This window comes from Lepidochelys olivacea (assembly GCF_965140295.1).
Source record: "Lepidochelys olivacea isolate rLepOli2 genome assembly, chromosome: 3".
Lineage (NCBI taxonomy): Eukaryota > Metazoa > Chordata > Testudines > Cheloniidae > Lepidochelys > Lepidochelys olivacea.
In genome coordinates this window covers 167,954,039-167,967,033 of record NC_140413.1, presented here as the reverse complement: position 1 = coordinate 167,967,033, position 12,995 = coordinate 167,954,039, and the positions used below count along the sequence as shown (strand labels likewise).

Genomic DNA, 12,995 nt, shown 5'->3' with positions numbered 1-12,995 from the left:
GTTTTCAGACTGCGGAGAATTGCATAATGTGGTTTAAGACAACTAGTAATGTCTTTACCTGGGGCATCTGCTCAAGCATTTAATATGTATGTCCCCAAGCAACTGAACCCACCTGCTTGTCTTGACAGAACCAAATGTATTTCGAAAACAGGTTTTCTCCTACATGATCCCCAAATACTCTCTAGCCTCAGACTTCACAAAAAAAAACAAATTAAAAATTCTCCATAATAAATAATTCCAAAATCCTAGTATTCTAGCTCTCCTCCATTCCCTACAGGAGTGCTGATTCTCTTCCCAACAGTCTTATGGGGTGTGCCTTACAGTCTTTGCCATTTTTTTCATGCTGGGAATTCTGCTGCAGATGTCATACGTCCAGTCAGAGCTGTCTGGCCTCTTAATTATACCTTGGCCAGTCCTCCTTGTATCTTCCTTTTCCCTAGAGATTGATTTCTGTAAGTCACCTCTCAGAACTATACTGTTGTAGTATTGGTGAATATTTGCACCCCTATTTTATTGAATGCGGCAAAGATATTTGCAAGAATTTAGGTTGTGATGTGCTTCCTGCATCATTGGGAAACTAGAACTTTTTCAGAAATGCCTAAGTGAGACTATAGGTAAAATTTTCAAGTGCCACCTAAATCACTTTTTAAAATGGGACTTAAAAGCCTAAATCATTTTGGCTTTTTTTTTAACACGTGACCCATAATTGTGCTGGCAATGATTTTGTGTTTCAGATGCGCATCCCCTCTTAAGACTCCCTACTTATTGCAACTGTTGGAACTAGTGTCCATTTTCCTGTTAACGTTTGTGTCAGATTCTTCTGGCTGGTTATATTAATTTGTTCCCATATGAATGTTTTGAATTGTTGAACCTAGGATTTCATATTTTATCTATCCTGTTCTGTATTTGGGAATTTAATTGTATGATACAGTTTTACTTTGGAAACAAGCATTCTCCAACCAGGAATTTGCCATGAGAATCCATTAGACACCCACATATGCCACCATGTTGAGAGGTCCCTTTGTTGCAGTCACATGCATTCTGAGGTCTCTTCCAAAAGTTTCTGATCTTTCAATATTTCTCAAGATAAAGCCTTAGAAAGACTTGTAGATTCCATTGGCACTAGGTGGGAAGCAGTGCTTGGGAGTCTTTCTGTCCCCAGGTCTATTGTGCTCAAGACATTTTAATGCTGACTTGAGCACTTGTCTATATGAGAGGTAAATTGTCAGCCTCTAATTCTTTTCAATCACTCAGTAAAATAAATGAATGACTTCTTACCCCAGTGTAGCATTTTTGTGCCATCATGCAGAAAACTATTGCTCATTGACCTCCTTTGGATTTCTTTGACTTCCCAGCCTGCAAGATAGATCAAATATCAGATTTTGGGCATAGAAGGTGTTTTGCTACTCAGTAATCTCTTTCATGGGGTTGGAATAGCCATAGAGTAGTTTTGACCATAACCAGTGCTCTGTTTAGACAGTGGAAAAAGCCAGAGATTGTAGAAAAAAGTGACCGAATAAAGCCAGTCCCAAGGATGGGAGGGGGCACACCTCCATAGTTTATTTTAAAGTAGTTTGTCTAAAGGGATGCTTAAAGGGAATAGACCCAAAACTCACTTAGGGGATTTTTTTTCTTTGAAAAGGGGAGGTGGGGTGAGGAGTAATGCCAGTAGCTTTGTAGCAATGAGTGCTACAATACTGAAGCAGCACGAACCTAGGGAGATGAAACCAAAATTCTGCTTGGGAACTACATTTCATTTCTAAACTTCCACCTGGTTGTTTTTAAAGAGAACAAAAATCTATTAAAATTATGCAAACTTTTTTTTTGCTTTTTCAAGTTAAGGAAACAATTCTCAGTCTGATGCCATGAATAGATTACTATTGAAAGATCCTGCTAGCTCAAGCTTCTGCAGATATTCATAGATTCTGAAGGCCAGGAGGGACCATTCTGATCATCGAATCTGACCACCTGCATAACACAGAACCCAATAATTTCTGCATCAAACCGGTAACTTCTGCTTGAGCTGTAGTACCTCTTCTAGAAAGATATACAGTCTTGATGTAAAGACTGCAAGTGGTGCAGAACTCACCACATCCTTAGGTAAGTTGTTCCCATGGGTAATTACCTTTGCTGTTAAAACAGCTGTACCTTATTTCTAGTCTGAAATTGTCTGACTTCAGCTTCCAGCCACTCAGTATCATTCTGCCTTTTCCTACTAGGTTGAAGAACTGTCTGTCAGAAAATCTCTTCCTTATGTAGGTACTTGTAGACTGTGATCAAATCACCTCTTAACCTTCTCTTTGAACTAAATAGTTTGAGGATATTTCAGTATTTAGCAGTTTAAAGGCCTAAATGAAGTACCTGAGGGCCACCCCTTTCCCCCTGCCATAATACCACGGCTGGGTGCCACTGGTATAAATGAGAAGGAGCTGCTGGCAGGTCACCTGGGGGGTCCTACAGCTTGGGAATTGCTTCCCCAATGTTGGTCTGAAAAAGTGCAGGAGGTGAATAGTTAGGTCGTGAAGCTTTAGTTATCCAGGATTTTTGGTTTGGATCACAGAGCGCATAGCTGCTGCCTAGTTGCATGGGAGGTCTATTGCCCATGTATTTAATGCTGAGGGTGCTCTGAGCACAGGGATAAGTATGCCCTTTAGTTTGTATATATCTAAATAAGTAAAGGCCAAATTGACCTAGCAGAATATAGAATTCTTCTGTTGCAATACCTATGCCTACACAACAAGACATTCCTGTTATTCATTGCTCTCACCCTCCCAATTGTTTCATCCTTGCGAAAAAGCCTCACTTCAGTTTATTTTTCTATTATTGTTCTTGCAGAAGTATTTTAACTTGCATCTATAAAATCATTTAATAGTAATCAAATAACCCCCCACCTCCCTGTAGTACTCTAAACCAGGCTCATTCTGTATGTTACAGCAATGACAAAGTAGGCCAGGAGGCCTTTCTGTGTTGACATGAGTTTAGCAAATATTGTCACACCACATTCTTGAATTATTCAGTGTCACCATTATTTTCTATGTCACCAACTTACTTGGATATACTGAGGGAAGAGGGGGAGAGCGTTTATCAAGTGTGATTATGAAATCCAATGGATTCCAAAAACACCATGTGACAGATACAAAATAAAACAAGCCCTGATATGCTTGAGCAGGCTCTGCATTTTGCTGTAGGTGCACTTGTGTGTAGTCACGGGTGGGTAGGTAACAAAGTTAGAAAAGTTGCATCATGAGAAGCTTAAAGTGCAATCATTTTAAGACAGGAGTAATGAAGCAGTTAGGGGGTAACTGACATTCATGTGAAGTAGACAAGAAAGATGCCTGGCCATGCAAGAATCAAACTAAAGTCAACAACAAACTCTATGCAAGACACAGGTAAGAAAGTAGACAATAAAATTCCCTTTCAGATACTTACTCCAGGGAGGCTGCATTAGTTAACAGTAAGAGCAAGGGAGTGGGAGCCAAGAGGTCTACGTACTGATTTCTGTAATTTGGCTTCCCCACCTGTGAAATGGCAATAATGGTTATTCACCTAAGTAACATGGCTTGAGACTGTTAGGTGAAAGGTACTATGTAAGTGTAAAGTATCGAAGTACAATTCGGAGAAACAAGGCATTAGGAAAACTTCCTCCTAACCTAAAAGGAATTTGCTAAGACATGACAATTAGTCCCTGACAGACTCTGGAGCAGTACCCAGGAACCATCATGGAAACACTGTTGTATATCAGAAAGGAAATAGTAGCAATAAAAATGGCTTGATGTTGTATAGCATAGACTTGGGCAGTTAAATGTTAAGTCTCATGTCTAGGTCTTAGTTGTTTGCAATGTTGTAGCTGTTTTGGCCCCAAGATATTAGAGAGACAAGGTGCGTGAAGTAATGTCTTTTATTGGACCAACTTCTGTTGGTGGGAGAGACAAGCTTTCAAGCTCCACAGAGCTCTTCTTCAGGTTATAGTGACTAAATATGTGCACCTTGTGGCAGTGACCTTTTCTTCCTCATTGGCTGAGAAGGGCCTATCTCACTTTTGGATTTATGTAAATAACATTACACTCTGTCCTATCATGTGCATTCCTGCAGCAGCTAAGCACTCGCTGTCTTGCTACCACATTTCCATTCCTGATATCTTTCTACTTTAATTTTCTTAGGGGTGGGGAGAAGAGGTGTTCATTTGAAAAGCACTCTTTTGAAGTTAGTGCTTGTCAGAAGAGCGTGCTTGACAGCCCTGGATCCTGGAGCTCTGCTTAGCCATAGTACAGATACACCAGGGGCAAAAGCTTCCTCAAACTACCGTTATGTGAAGAGACCATTTCTAGAGCAAAGAGGTCTAGTATTCAAGCTTACTCATTCCTTGGCATCTCTGCCAACAAAGCTGCTCCTTGATCAATTGTGGCACTGTGATTGGTTTGTTTTTTGTGAGGTGGACGCATGGCGCCTAGCCTAGCCTAAGACCAATCTCACTTCACGTAGCTCATGTGGCCAGCAGATGGTCACTTGTCCCAGTTCCCTTGGGGCACCTAGTTTCCTAACATCTTCAAATTTTAAACAAGGCTTTCAACAGAGCACTATCCAGTTTCAGCCCCCACGGCGTTGCTGCCATGCTGAAATGCTTCTTTACTACACTTTCTAACTGGGCCAACTTTATGATAAGTTCAAATTCAATCAAGTTTACAAATACGACATTTACATTTCATAATATACTAGAGCTCCTTTCCTGTATATACATAGGAGAAAGGTTTTACAACACAGAAATTCCCCAGTATATACTATAGACAAGTGCAGCTCAGAATTAGCAATGAAATTATTGCAGGTCCTGGAGGCAAAATTATGCTAGCTAGAAGACACAATGCAAACAAGATTTAGGTGAAGACTTGACTGTATTCTCTAAGGTCCTATTCAGCAGAAATGATACATACCCTGCCCCATTGCTGCGTATCAGTATAATGTAGGTGCGTGGGAAGTACGAGAACATGTTCCCACACCCTTTCAACCCTTTCATCAGAAAGTCTGGCCACTTGTGTGTATTCTATTGAATAATTAAAGTGATGGAGACTGTGAGAGTGCATCCTTTCACATCTACATATGGCAAAATGCAGCCTTCTGTAGAACAAAGTGCAGCCTCTGCTGCCCACAAAACTTCATTTTTCCAGTTACTCTATCTAAAAACTGGATTAGCAGTAGATTATCCTGTGATAAGTAGGGCACAGACTTGAAGGCTTGCTGTACCAGGCCAGGACCCCAACTCTTAGTAATCAGATGTTGCTCTCATTGACAATATGTTCTTTGAGATTGATCCAAGATCCCTTACAAGCTGTGTGTGTATATACTATATATATGAAATGGTTCACTCACTACTGAAGGGCGACTACCTCGGGACTGAAATGTAGCTACTGTTTAATAGCATAAGGTAACATTACACATTCATTTCTGTAGCAACCTCCACTCATGTCTAAGAGTTACAGTGGTATCTCCAGGCTTTGAACTTTTGGCCTGTTTGCTAAATAATCGCTTTATAATGCTGCTAGCAATCTTTCATTTGTAGAAAATCCTGCTACCAGATCACCCCCAAGCTGTTTCATTATTCAATGACACTGAGGGGCAACAAATCATTCCTATAGCAGAGAGGTTCATTCAGTGTTACAGTGACCAGGTCCATGAATCATCATGCCACTATGGTTTGTAAACTAATTGACACAAGCCTCTGCTTTCTAAATAGTAAGCAACCAGCTGAAAGCTCATGACACAGATTGTGCACTGGGGCAGAAGCAACGAGGGAAAAAAAGGTACAGATGTTGATTCTGTCTGAGGCATGTCCATGATTGTATGGGCTTTTAGTGTATGCAAGATCAGAAAACAGATCATTTTGCTCTTAGCTACAAAGAGTCACTTTTTTTAAAACTCCCAAGTTATTTAGAAGCTTAAATCTTATTGATTTTTTTTAAATTAAACTTAGGCTCTTAACTCACTTTTGAAAATTTTGTCCCCAATCAACACTAAAGTCATAAGGTTGGGGACAACCTGCAAGTGCCTCTGTGCAGATCTCCTGCAGGCACAAAAAACATGCATGTTTTCATGTCCAGGCAACTTCCTGCTGTCAGACACGACTGGAGAGTGTTCCCCTTGTACATTAGCGCTTGTCTGGCACCTTGTACATAATTGGGGAGGAGGGGGCAATTTTCTTTCCAGGGATAGAAGATGAGACTTAGCATTCTGCTCTGCTATGAGTTGTTGCCCAAGCCTGGTGTGTGAATTCCACAAGCAAAGGGCCAGATTCTCAGCTGGTGTAAATCAGCATATCTCCTCTGGTCATAGGAGTTACACCAATTTACACCAGTTGAGGATGTGGCATGCTGCATACAAAGTTTGGATTCTAAATTCCATCACTGGCTGCAGTCCCATGAGCCACAATCTATTTAATTCCAATCTATTTGAATAGAGCTCTTCAAGATTACCTCCTATCTCCTTTAAAGAAGTAAAAGCCATATTTACTTAGTCCTTTCAAACTATGGCATTTATTCAAAATACATAATAAAGCTTAATCCTCCGTAAAAATACTTACAATGCTACTATAGGCTGGCAATCTAAGAGTTGTCAAGAGATGAAGCTTTTCCATCCAATCATACCATGACCATGTTTGTTTGTTTTGCATATTTTTGTTTTCAAATAGGTTCAGAGTTCAGTGCAATGAATTGTCATTTCAGATTTTTAGTAAGACCAAACACCACCAGATGGCAGTTCTTAGTTTAAATTAAGCTATGCTTTCATGCTCCATTGCAGTCACCTGTCTTATTTGCTAAGCCTCTGGCCTATGCAGTCTCGCCATAACTGAACCATGGAAACTTTTTTCACAATAATAAATTATGTTTTTATTTATCTTGTTTTCTCAATAAAAATACAAATCTTACCTCAGCAGATCTGCAGGAAGCAAAAGGCTAGTGTCTTCACATAAAAACATCTGCAATTTTTCTGGGTTATTTTAAAGGTGAAAGCTATTGAACTCTGATGCAATAGTGGAACAGCACACAGATTACATGCATGAAAGCATTTGCTCCCCTCTGATTTTGATTTATCTATGCCCTGCATTTTGCTAATTTTTCATCACTGCAGTTGTTGGTTTGCAAATCAAACATTTGTCTGTGAGAGTGTGACATTTTTCCCATAGAGAAATGATACCTTAGCGGTGTCTCTTTCAAACATATGTGAAGTACTGCCGTATAATTTGGATGCTTCCACAATGACTATTTACTAGATTCATACATACAAAACAAAGAACAAATAGACTGGTAATTTGCAATCACTTCACTTTTCATCTGAGAATCTCAAAGTGCTTTACTAAGGTGGGAAGGATTAGCTACATGTTACAGAGAGAGGAAGTGAGGCACAGAGCAGTGATGACGGCAGTGCTGTGTAAACACAATAGATTAGTCCAGAGTTGAAGATGAATTTCCCTGTCTTTTCTTTGTTTGATTTAAAGCTCAAATCTTTTGTAGCACATCATTAGCACGAAAGAGAGCTGCTGCCAACATAGTTTGAATGCCTTTTATGGTACTGTATGTGACTTTATTTATACCACCTTTGCTGTACAAGCTATAAGATTCTATCAACAGAGTTCCCGTTTTTCATGGCAAAAAGCTTCACCTTTGTTCTTTCTTGTCAGTATGCCTCTGCTTAAATTGAGCCCAGCTTTTAAAAGACAACTGGGGGGGGAGGGAAGAAGAGGATATTTCTCTTTGTGTTAAAGAGAATAATTTCAAAAGGTTTACTTGTTCCAAAGTGTATCAAAGACATGTTGGGAAACTCAATGGAAAGGGAAAAAACCCACGTGAACAAAAGGCACAGTTTAACATTTCAAACTCTATCTCATGTCAGCTGCAGTTCTGTTTTATCTGTGCAGCCTTGAGATAATCACACTGCAGGCAGCTAAAAAGGAAGTGCAGTTCTGTGGTATTTCAAACCCCACCTTGAAACAGAGACTTCAACACCTACCAAAAAGTGTGTGTTAAATTAGGTCTGATATAACACAATTTCTCCTCTCGTGATTTTCCTCCAGGCTCTATTTGTCTATTAAATTTCTCTCCCACTCACTCACAAAGCAGGAGGCCACGGCCCATATTTGCATTTATGGTAGATATTCTTCCTTGTTAGCCTGCCTGCTGGTGAGTAATTAAATTAACTAGTTCAAGGGAATATGTATTGCACTTCTTTAAATCCTGCTGGTCTCTCATCTTCAGGAACCATGGAGAGGAAGGATGGTTGTGTAGATAAGGTACAGGTATGAAAGCTAGGAGCTCTAGGTGCTATTCCTGGCTCTAGCAAATGCTTAACTCTGTGACCTTCAGCAAAGTAGTTAATTTCCCTGTACCTGCTTCCCTATTTGTAAAATGAAGATCACGCTGTCCTTGAACCCAATATTTGTAAAGTGCGTTAAGATCTTTGTACAGGAAGAGCTATAAATGTACAGTTATTCTATATGGGTAGATAGTGTGACATCCAAAGGACTGAGGCAAAATCACATTATCTAAAAATCTAACAAACTGTCAGCGCCTGCCTCCCTTAGAGCTGGGGATGCCAAAAGAACACTGTTTCAATTCCCATTTCCCCAGCCTGCACCCCAGCTAATAGAGACGGGATAGGTCATTACAATGGATCCCTTCATACGTAGATTGATTTCAGTTGATATGTGATATTTTAAGATAGTAAAAAGGAGATTAATTTATTGTACAATTTCTTTATAGTGAAGATATACATTTTTTTGCTGTTAAATTATCCAGCAAAATCTTACAGTCAAAATGCCAACTCTGCCTAGTCAGTGGATAGGTGCCATGTTTTACTATATTCCATAGGAAAGTTAACTTCTGGAGCAACAATGGAATTCCCTGCTCTTTGGCCTGCTTAGATAGAAGAACACTTGCTGATTTGATCCTCTCATCTGTGATAGCAGGGTCAGTTTCCCCAAGCTGCTCCTCTTAGGTCTTCACCATTCAGCTGTGTGCTGTGGCTCTAATTGCTTAGAGACATAACCAGCTAACACCACAATTTGTGTCCACATGGTTAGTAATGTGTTGAAAACAGGTTAATCTGAACTGTGTACCAGCCCTGCTAGCTGCCTACTCCAGCATTGTTTGACTGCAGGAAGCGGCTAGGTGATTCTGCTGTATGGATAGGGAATCCCCAGCCCTGCCACTATTACCAGTAAATCTTGTCCTTCCCTAACTGTGCTTCCTTTGCCTCTCTTCAGCACAAAGTTTCATACAAGCAGGCCAAGCATGTTTAATAGCAGAGCTACTTTTGCCAGCTGAAAACAGAGTTCATTCATCTGAGCAGGCTTGCTCTCCAACACACTTCCTGCTGGTTGCCAGGCAACAGTATTAGCACTGTTGTGCTTGGATGTTATGCAACCTTTGCTGTTCTGCTTTTTTTATAATGAGAATCTACACATTGCCAAAATAGGATGTTTCCCTCCTCCCCCCCACATCCCGGAAAAACATGGAGATGTGTTTTTAAAAAACCAACACCGTGAGCAATTGCATTTTATTAAATGCATCAGGTTTTAAACAAACCCTCAAACATAAATAAGCCTCTTCCTGGAATTACTTTGCAGAACGCTGCACCTAAATGGTACTCCAGGTTCATGTTGTCAGAGCTCACAGTAAGAGATTCTCACAATAACATTTCCTGTCTCCTCTTGCACTGCCTGGATGTTGTTCACATTATGCATTTGCAAACAATGTATTTGCTTAAAAAGCAACACAGGAATAGAAACTGCAACATGTGGACAACATGATTTATTTACAATGGTTCCCATTACATGCTTTCCAAACAAGGAGGATGGTTGCTGCTCCCAGGAACTTACTTTCTCAGACTAGACAGACAAACAGACAGAAATTCGGGAATGGACACACCACCAGGCAACTTATAGACAAGTCTATTCAAGTCTCCCTGTAAGTAGCACAGTAGAAGTGGGTCCTGAAAGTGGGTCTCATAAGTCTTTCTTTGTTGCTAGACTTGCATTAGTTTAGATCAAGCAAGATATAACATTACAAAAACTTCAAACTTATTCTAATGGATTGGACTGGATGTTATAGGTGTTTAGAGAGAAAGAAAAACTACAACACTGATAGGCTGGAAACGTCAACTGAAATTATACTGAAGAAATGAGAGTTTAGGGCTAAATCTTACCTCTCCATGTATGAGTGCAGAGGCCCTTGAAAGTGAAACCAGTACAGTTTTGCACTGCAGATAGGTAGAGGTAGGGGAGTAAGGGAGTCACATGCGGGATGCTTGGGAGCAAAGCTAAATGCCTTGTGTAGACCTGCGTGACACTCATATATTTGGCAGTCCTGTCACACCTGCCTGCACTCAGATCAGAGGGCATAAGACAGAGAGATCTTCCAGCTCAGAGCATCTTTTGGCCTACAGGAAGGTACACTGGGCTGGGAACCAGCCGACAATCATTACTGCTAACCGACTCATACCCATACTCCAAGAGGTGGGCAAACAAATATCATTTTTCCCATTTTACAAATAAGGCAAGTGAGCTTGCACAAGGTCACTTCAGGCACAGCTGGGAATAAAATCGAGCTCTCCAATATGACAAAGCCAAGTCTCATTCACTCAGTCACTGACCTTCAGACTCAAATCTATGGACTTGGCTATCTTGTCTCTAACCAGTGATATAATGACTAGACTACACTCTACACTCACAGCCAGGAACAGAACCCAGGAATCCTGGTGCCCAACATTCCACTCCTGTCTCAGAAATTTTGGTGCAGCCCTGTGGCAAAATGCCTTATTCCTCTTTAGACGTGGTCCACTCAGAGAAGAACAGTCTACTTCTGCTGCAAGCTGTTTCATTAGCTCAAGTGGAACAGGTCTGTTGCATGCGTCTAAAGGTCATGCCTGGGTTCAAACACTACAGATGATCCCTGTGGGGAAAAAGTAGTATGTGATCATGTCACTAGAGGCTGTGAGATAATACACAGAAAGAGGCAGAATTATGGTTTCACAGGCAACCATAATCCTGGCATTTCCTCACTTCTGAGCGCTTAACATTGTAACTTTAATATTATTTTAACTATAGTATATATTACATATAAAAATGTTAAAGGAACATTAAAATGTAACTACTACTCAACCTCTATTCTAGAATGTTTATTCCATTTTTGACCCTGTTGTTAATGGAACATTTCTTTATTTTGGTTCTGAACTATAAAAGGGGTGCTGGACTATATGATTTAGGAGTAAATCCATTGTCCAACCTAGGTAACTTAGCGGCTTTACTAGGGGTGGGGGTGGGAAGATGGGAGAAGAGTAATCCTCTCCCAAGCATAGCTGCTGAGCTTCGTGCAGCTGTCACATTTTATGCAAATTAATGAGGTTACTTGTAAGTTTACCACCTCACCAATGCACCTCAACTCTGATGTGCTAGGATTAGCTCTAAGTGTGGGGAAAGTTTAGTCTCTAGACCCATTTATTCCCGATGTACCTGTTGAGACTGTCAGTAAAGGTACCAGTTGTCTCATTAGGAAGTGTGTACTGTGGAACAATGCACTAGCTTTTTCTATTCGATTTCTACTGTTGGAGATAATTGTCTGGGTTCAAAATCCTGAATGTGTTTACATGTGAAAATAAGTTGGATAGCCTCATTCTAGTCCTGATTTGTGCACCTCAGAAAAATCCGTGCTGTAATTAGCAGTCTTTGCTAAAGTGAAGCCTGGGACTGGCCAGTAATGTTGTGGCTAATCAATAGCGAGGTGCATTGACAGAGGTAAGTGAGGGAAGCTTACACAGTTCCTTCCTAAACTATTCCTCATTCAGCACTTTATTGCTTTACTTTTATCAGCACTAAGTGTACACATGCTGAAAATAATTTAGAGATTGCATAAGCCAGCCCATGTGCTGCTTGAGAACTCAGATTTGTCAGACTGTGCGTAGGTGAATTTTTTTTAAGAGTAATGTACTGATTTTTTTCCCCCAGATATAAACAAAATTTCTCAAGCACACTAGCTCATATTTTGTACAGAGAATCATCTCATTCTTCAGCTTTATGTGCACTCTTTACTCAGAGTAGGAAAGATCTTTTCTTAAGACTATAGGGTGGGGACACTTAAATAATGAAAGCACAATGTTGGAGGCTGATCAGTTTGAAAACTTGGAGCCATTCAGTACACAGAGAGTTACTGTCGGTTCAATCTATAGAAGCAGATTAAAGACCCTTCAGAAAATCAAATAATATACATTTGAAGGCTAGTTTACTGAATCACAGCTGTTTTAAGCTCTTCCTATGTGCCCTATTAAATTATTAATCGCCATCAGCATGTGGGTGCTGACTTCATCACAATGGCAGACATACTCCCTCCCCCTAAGAAATTACATTCAAGGTTTGCTAAAAATCACTGAATATTATATATTGCCTCAATACATCAAGAGATCACATCACTCGTTTATAATAAACCACTTATTTTAACACCAGTCAATAAACTTCTAGACATACCTGTGAAATTACCCAGTTCCTTTGATTTCATATTGATATAGTACATTTATTTGGCTTAAGCAGGGATATGCATGTATAGCATACGTGAAACATACTGTCAGGCTTCTATGTTCCCTCAATTTGTTTCTGTAACCCATTGGCTATTTTGAAATCTACATGCTGTTTGTTTTTATCCCATGCTCCCCAAGTAACAATAGCATATGTTCAGTGACAATGCAGTCTGATTGCTCTCTGCATACAGTACGTTTTAACTATACAGCACCCAGAGATCTTTTCAAATGTTAATGTACTAAAGCATGGTCTATACTAGAAAAGTAGTTCAGTTTAACTAGGTCGGTCAGTGTGTGAAAAGTCTGAAATCCCTGTGCAATGTAGAGAAGCCAAACTAAGTCCCCATGTAGACAGCGCTAGGTCAACAAAAGAATTCCTCCGTCAACCAACCTACCACCTCCTGGGGAGGTGCATTACCTACATGGACAGGAGACTCTGT

At 40.2% G+C, this 12,995-nt stretch overlaps 1 long non-coding RNA gene across 1 annotated transcript in view; it reads right to left on the bottom strand.

Annotated features, from left to right (window-relative positions):
* LOC311517848 overlaps positions 1-12,995 on the bottom strand; it is a 62,082-nt gene that overhangs the window by 2,358 nt on the left and 46,729 nt on the right. The window contains exon 2 of the long non-coding RNA XR_014710807.1: positions 1,279-1,356. This is a non-coding gene — a long non-coding RNA (uncharacterized lncRNA). The remainder of the gene's footprint in view (positions 1-1,278; positions 1,357-12,995) is intronic.